The sequence below is a fragment of the Salmo trutta genome, chromosome 17 (assembly GCF_901001165.1).
Source record: "Salmo trutta chromosome 17, fSalTru1.1, whole genome shotgun sequence".
NCBI classification, from domain to species: domain Eukaryota; kingdom Metazoa; phylum Chordata; class Actinopteri; order Salmoniformes; family Salmonidae; genus Salmo; species Salmo trutta.
In genome coordinates, this window is record NC_042973.1 from 12,269,579 (window position 1) to 12,277,556 (window position 7,978).

The 7,978-nt window shown below is 43.1% G+C and overlaps 1 long non-coding RNA gene across 1 annotated transcript; it reads left to right on the plus strand.

Moving 5' to 3' along the window:
- Positions 1-1,535: 1,535 nt before the first annotated feature.
- On the plus strand, positions 1,536-6,655 carry LOC115151596 (uncharacterized). Its single transcript, XR_003867328.1, has 2 exons — positions 1,536-1,819; positions 6,430-6,655. It is a non-coding gene; the product is annotated as an uncharacterized LOC115151596 (long non-coding RNA).
- Positions 6,656-7,978: the final 1,323 nt, after the last annotated feature.

A 7,978-nucleotide genomic window follows, 5' to 3' on the forward strand; every position in this document is an offset into this window, starting at 1 on the left:
CATCATCCCAAGGTTCGCTGGCGGCCCATGCCACCTTGTCCCCGCCCTGCTGTCCGGTTCGCTGGCTGCCCACGCCACCTTGTCCCTGCCCGCCCACGCCACCTTGTCCTCGCCCGGCTGCCCAGCAGTGAGCCCACTCAAAACCTACTTTCACAACATTCCATACCATAGCCTACACACAGCTGATTATGCACTGTTAAAGAGTACACATTTGATGAATAGTTTTCTAAATGATTTATAGATTTTGCAATGGAAATATTCTATAATCTAACCAATTAGTGCTACTAACTGTAGTGGACATTTGCACTGTAACACACACTGGGATGTGTAGGCCTATCCACGAGGGAAGGGGGATTTGCTATACAATTGCACAAACACTGCATCAATTTGCATCCCAATCTAAATTGGCCCATTCTGGTGAAGTGAGGCTAGAATTAAGCAACAAGGCCAGAGGGGGTGTGGTATATGGCCAATATACCACAGCTAAGGGCTGTTCTTACGCACGACTCAACGCGGAGTGCCTGGATACAGCTCTTAGCCGTGGTGTATTGGCCATATGCCACAAACCCCTGAGGTGCCTTATTGCTATTCTAAACTGGTTACCAACGTAATTAGAGCAGTAAAAATACTGTCAGCCAATCAGCTGTCAGCCAATCAGCATTCAGGGCTCGAATCATCCAGTTTATAACAAGATTTTCATACAAACCTTACTATCTAAACAGCTACAACTTTACTGCCAGCTGAGAATGATACTAGGGATAAGTTCTTAAGCTATTAAATTCAGCTTTAAGAGTGTTAATTGCAAAAATGGCAGATACCAAACGCCAAGTGTATGTTTTTGTACATCCAAATACTGCAACTCACCATACTATTGGTCTCGCCAGACAATTTTCCGGTCCAATGAAGAGGGAGGCGTTTGGCAAGGTAGGAGGCACATCTTAGGAATTGGCTTTCACTGACACCAACATGGAGCCAGCAGCACCAGCAGTGAACAGACTTCCTTTCTAAACTTTGGGATCTTTACAGACTCACACCCAAGATATAGCAGGGTGCAAGTTTCTACAGGCTTCTGACAGAGTTCTATACAATGATGTATATAAACTCTGGATTGTTGATGCTATGTATATGGGCTCCCGAGTGGCGCAGCGGTCTAAGGCACTGCATCTCAGTGCAAGAGGTGTCACTACAGTCCCTGGTTTGAATCCAGACTGAATCACAACCGGCTGTGATTGGGAGTCCCATAGGGCACAATTGGCTGGGGTAGGTCGTCATTGTAAATAAGAATTTGTTCTTAACTGACACGTCTAGTTAAATAAAGGTAAAAAATGATATGTATAGCCAATGAGAGGCTTTCGAGCCACTGGTTGGCCATATTGGCACTACTCAAAGGTGCAGTCATCCATAGGAATGAAAGCAATTCTTCAGTTTTTCAAGATGTAGTGGGGACAGCAACATTAGAGGTTTCAAAACAATGTTTTAATAATTTATTTGTATGTTAACTCACATAATATAATAAAGTATGCATTATGGTGTATAATAGAATAAACATTGCACAAACAAATATAGACATTAATAAATGCATTTCTATAGCATGCAAAATATATTTTAACACGGCGGGGGAGCGCCAAGTTGCAGGCCCGGCGGCTTCAAAACCCTGCCCCCTATCAGCCATCTAGTGTATATAAAACATTGGTCCTATATCCCAAGGCGCCGGGTTTCGTCGCCCAAATTGCCTTCAAAACTTGTACGTTTAACCTATACAAACAAATAATATTAAAGCGTTGAATTGAAAAATATACGTTTTTACAGCTGAAGCAAGGTAGGCCAGCACATGCACACGAACTTGACATTTTAAATGTAACTAATGTGGCCTAATTGTTATATAATATTATAATCAAACACTTACTTACCAAATGTGCCAATTCTTTGGGTTGAAAACAAGGAGAAAATGCGACTTAATTGAGTTTTTCGACGTTGTAAACGCTAACGTTAGTAGGCCCACCTGCTGGTCTAACGTTACCTTGTTTGTAGCCTGAGCATATACTTCCTCGTCGAAAAACAGCACATTTCGGTCGCCAATATCTTACTGTTTATGCTACTTGTTTAATGTCCTCTAAAACGTAAAAAAAAATGTGTGACTTATTTCAATTAAAATATTGGCAAAATAACGAATATTTAAGGGAACGGACAGCGACGGTAACGAGGAACAAAAACGCCACAGCAGTTGGGACGACAATCAGCGAAACGCGCGGAGGTCTGAGTTGTGTCAGGTGAATAGGCCTAGTTTACGTTTCAAATGCTTATGTACTGACATCAGATATGCCTATATGTATTGTTTTAGAATCAGACTAACATCTAAATGTAATAAATTATTATACATTTTTTATTTAAAAAAAAAAATGGGGATATTTCTGATTTCTTGGCAATACTGATTTGAACTTGATTCAAAAAGTGTGGACACAAATCCCTTTCATTTGAAATACATAATTCACATTCAGTATTATTCAGGCTCTTCCCGTGTCCAGTCCATCACAAGAGAACTGAACAGAGTACAGGAAAAGGGAAATAGGCCAGGGAGTGGGTTGCTATTGGCAATAATGAAAATAATAAGGCAACTCTGTATATCTCCTTTAATGAAGAAGTCCAATTATTTTTAAATCTATGCTTTTTTGGGGGGGGGGGGGGGGGGTTGCATCTTAAATTTCCCCCTCACATAATGGCCCCATTGTTGTGACTGCAGATTAGTGACTGGAACTGAACTTCACAAAATACCTGCTGTCCCCTGAGTCAGTTACCTGAAAGCTCATATTTATTCCTCTTATCTTTGAAATCCTCTCACAAGGCTGCTTCAATGGTTAGTCAGACCAGGTGGCTTTCATTTACTTATTTAAAGGTATGGCTTATGTTTAACAGACCAAATTAGCCTGTCTGTCTTTGTGACAATCCAGTGAAATCTCCTTTGATATCAGACTGTTCGTTGAGTGTAGAACCATTAGAGATTGCACTGCTTTACCGTGGGTTTGTGCATTCAGTGAGACGATGCTTAGGTTTTCAAAGGTAAGCAAGAACACAATGTGGTGACTTGAGAATGATTCCCCCTTAGAACAGGGACCTCCAGAATGATACTAGGCTGGAGAGTTGATGAATGGAGGCATTAATTGAAAATCGTCACTATAGGAACACAACGTGATGTGGGTTTGGCTGTGGGCCTTGCCAGCGAGGTTAAGTGCTGAAAGAGAAATGGGCTGTAAGTGAGGAAAAATTGAGAAAGGGAGACTGGAGGGAGGGAGGAGGGAGGGAGGCAGCAGTAGGACATGGACACAAAGGACAATGTGGGGGATTGAAGGTGATTGCTCTCTCTCGCTCAACTCAAAATGAAGGCAATAATGGAGAATTTCACAAATAACACAGGTAGCACAGATAATTGTAGGTAATAATTTAATATAATAGTGAAGATATGTCCCTACTTTGAAGGACCCTCTACATGAAATCAGAAGTTGGTGTACAAAACATTGGGAACACCTCAGAACAGCCTCAATTTGTCAGGAAATGGACTACAAGGTGTCAAAAGATTTACACAGGGATGCTTGCCTATGTTGACTCCAATGCTTCCCACAGTTGTGTCTAGTTGGCTTTGTTGTCCTTTGGGTTGTTGGCCATTCTTTATACACATGGGAAACTGTTGAGCGTGAAAAACCCAGCAGTGTTTCAGTTCTTGGTGCACTCAAACTAGTGCACCTGGCGTCTACTACCATACCTCGTTCAAAGACACAATATTTTAAATATTTTGTCTTGCCCATTCACCCTCAGAATGGCACACATACACACAATCCATCTCCATTGTCTCAATGCTTAAAAATCCTTCTTTAACCTGTCTCCTCCCCTTCATCTACACTGAAGTGGATTTAAGAGGTGACATCAATAAGGGATCATAGCTTTCACCTGGATTCAACTGGTCAGTCTGTCAAGGAAAGAACAGGTGTTTATTTTAGTCCAAGTAAAGTACTGCTTATCTACCTATGTGAATGATGGGCCAGCCCAGTGCAGGTCCCTTCCTTAGGCTTGGACGGTGAGCTCAATAATATCCTGAGCCCGTTGTCCACCTGAGCAGCTCCCCTGGTCCGACCCCCATCGCCTGGCAATCAGAAGGGAACAATTCTTGTGTGCCCCTCTCCCTTTACGTCTATTTAGCATAATTACGTTGATCTGCCTACGGTAAGGCTCAGCGCTCCCTTGCCTTCTGCCACTGTGAATCACATCGGCATGCTAAACACTTCATCTGGGGTCTTCGGGCTGCACAGGCTGGACACACTGCGGCCAACCTCTGTGGGCTGGATATGAACACAACACTTAGAAACAGGTTATCTAGACTGGTAGCGTTGTCATTTTATGACAACAGAATATTTGAAGCGTTGCTATGGATACACTACTGGTGATTTAAAATTCTGAACTTAAATGTTTACCAGTCTTTTTCCCTCAGGACTATTAGTTTATGTAACTGTAAAACATACCAAATACTTGGAAGTCACAGACTTTTCACTTTATGCTTTTTAAATATGAATTTGCAATGCAAATACATGTTGACTAATACTGAGCAAAATGTTTATGGTGATTCCAGATGATTGTGGGAGACAATGTGCAAGAAAACAGCACAAATCCTCTTTAGGCTCTGTGTTTTGTGTTTAAAATGTAAACATAGTGTAAGTGTACACCACTATTACCAACAAAAATAAGTGACATAAACTGTACAATGTGTATCCCCAGCCAAGCCTCCACCACCTCCTTCTAACAGTATGTTCTCCCCTTCTGAAAGGCTTCATTTTTTTGAAGGGCTTGGTTATCAAACCAAAATATGAAACCCAAAACAGGAAAATCATTTTTATTGCTTTTAATGATATTTTCTAGGCTTTTAATTGGAGGGACATCACACTGCTCCACGGAAACATATGTTCACCTACCCCTAGCAGATGTCCTTCTCCAGGCCCTGACTCACGCCCAGTAGAGGCATGTAAGCTTCAGTAACTTCTTTGTTTTGGCCAGCCATAGGCCTGCTCTCTTGGGCAAGCATCTCTTTTTAGCTCTACCTTTTATTTTTGTCCATATTCTTTTCTTTGTTCGGAGTAGTGATTTTCATACACATAGACACACACACACACACATTGACACAACTTCCATAAAAACGAATATTATCTAGTCACTAGCAAGATATGGAAACGGCAAAGCAGAATTGTAGCTGTTAGTGGAAACAGCCAAGACACTGAGGTTGAAAGAGAGAGGGTCATGGCTAGATAGTTTACAGCTTATGTCAAAATTACATCAAAAGTATGACAAAATATATTATTTCAGCTAACCTGTGACCTAATTCTCCTAACCTGCTACATTAATTCTCCTAACCTTCTACGTTAATTATCCTAATCTGCTACGAAAAGTCAATTCTGGTCCATTCTGACATAAACAGTGTACTATCTAGTCAAAACCAGAGAGGGGGCCCAAAAATAAGAAACAGAAGATGTATTGTGGCAGTGTTGCCATCTGCAGCCTGCCCTGTGTTGGCAGCGCCGTCCGTCTGTACGCTTCCCTTTCCAGTGAGTGGAGATTAACAGACAAGCCGAGCAGTCTGGCAGTCACCCTGGCCCTGCTGGAGCCGGAGAGGGTGACGTCCCCCAAGAGGGAATTACAGAACCCTCTGCGTGTCCTGATACTGTTCAACAAAACACCTTTTCACATCCAAAACCCAGAGGATGGAATAGTTGTAATATTGCCTGGTTAGGGCCACCATTGTCCCATTTAATACGTTTTTTATAAATGCTCGCCTGGCAACTCTTTCTGCTATTTTTGTCTGATTCAGTTGGGCTGCTTAATCCGATCCGCCGACATATTGTACCTCTTCGTTTTATCTTTAGTTTCCCTGCGGTTCGAAGTCATTCACATATTTCCTCAATGTCACTGTTTTCCCCAATGTGAATGTCAATAAGACAAAATAGGAACCACATAGGGCTGATACAATGAAGAGAGCCGAAGCACAGACACAAAACACAACAGGACGAAACTAGAATGTTCTTGTGCTGGTTGTTGGCTACGTATTGTACATTTCAGGGTCAGTGGACTGAAAGAAACCTTGGCTCAGTCCAGGAGACCTGGAGAGTTGCCCCAGAGCCTGGCTGTCTTCCCCTGGAGGCCCCCAGGTCTGAGGGCAGAGGGCTGGGTGGTGGGGTGGAGGGTGGTGGGTGCTGGACCAGGCCAGGGTGGGAGAACCAGAGCCAGGGAGGGAGGACCAGAGCCAGGATCTAAGGAGAGCCAGTGACAGCCCGTCCTGAAATCTGATCCTTAAGATCCTGTCTCACCAGACAGGTTTCTGTTTACCCCATTTAAACAGTGCCAGAATGCCAAATGTTAATATGAGGCATTGATACCATACCTGTGTTACAGTGGGCAGGGCGGTGCGGCAGAGACGTGTGCTTGACATGGAGCATCATGTGTCCGTTCCAGAAAGATACACCAGGGACTCAACGGGACTCGGGTTGCAGTGACGTTCGAGAGCAACGCTGCTCTACCTCTCATACTCACATTAAATGAAAAGGAATAACATTGTCTGAAATGTGCTCGTTTGGAGAAAACAATTGTCCAATAAAATAAAGTCAGTTTCTACATTAAAGTTGCAAGTTGAAGTAATTGTAGATTAGCATATTAAGATGTAGTTATATTGAAAACACTAATGTAGTGCAGTCAGTACAGTACATTTATCACAGAGGATAGTTGACCCATTGGACATGTGCTGTACTGTATGTACAGTAAAACCATTGGGACTATTTGTTGGTATGCTGTATAGATACAGCTGTTTTTATGAGTGCTGGAACCGAGCCACGAGAGGTTGTATTCAAAATGGTACGAGCCCCTGCCTGCCCTCCAGCGCTCTGAAGCTCTACCGTTAACACCCCCTTCCACGTCCATTTCAGGTCAAGCTGGTAGCAATGTTTGAAATTGCTACCCTCATTTAAATGAATGGAGTTAACCAGGAAGGGCGTGGTCAAATACTGGGTTGTGTTCATTTGGGCACATGATGGAAAACATTTTTAAAGGTTTTGCAACGGAAATGAAAATGTAAGGTTTGAAACAACGGGACTGTAACAAAAAGTCCCTCTTACTTTCAGTCTGTTTTCTTCAGTTTGGTCCCTTCAGAACACAATCCTGTTCTATTGTCGGGGTTGGTATTGTGCATTCGAGTCATTCTTCATCACCTTTGAATAGCACCACTTGCTCAGTGAGGACTCCAATATGGCTGGGGGTAGCTAACTGCTGTGACAATAGCCTGTGCAGGGGCTGTCCCGGCCTCCACTGCGACGACAGCACTGATCACCAGAGATTAATAGTTATTAATGAAGCTGGGCTTTCCACTGTGTCACTTGAGGACACAGTCATTAGTAAGTCCCTTTAATTACGCTCATTAGCCCACGCTTGTCCTCCCTTAACAGTCCATTTCATATCCACACCTCTCCTTCTGTGACAACACCTTTAAATAAGTTCAGTACTTTCAAAACTAGTTAGGAATGTCAAATAACAGAGTTGAGAAGATATTCAGTAAGTCATGATTGTTCTCTTGTATCCAGACCATGTAATGTGACGTTGCAGTGCTATACATACATAAATGAGGACCGGCTTTAACAAAGGAGGAAGTATTTTTGTTCTCGGTGCCCCCCTGTTGCTGAGAGGGTGTGTGTGTGCGTCATTAGACTGACAGATGCTGGGTAATAAGTGTTTAAACAAGATAATTAACGAGCGCTGTCAAGTGGATCTGCAGTAGGTAGCTCTATTAGCCCCGGCTTTAGACTGGCGCTGTCCCTCCGGTTCTGCCGTAGGGTTCTGCATAGGGTTCTGCCCCAGGGTTCTGCCATATGGTTTTACTGGCTTTGGCTCCCACATTAGCGTGGATCAGCACTCAGCAGCACCATCACACTCCTTGCTTGTGTCCCAAATGGCA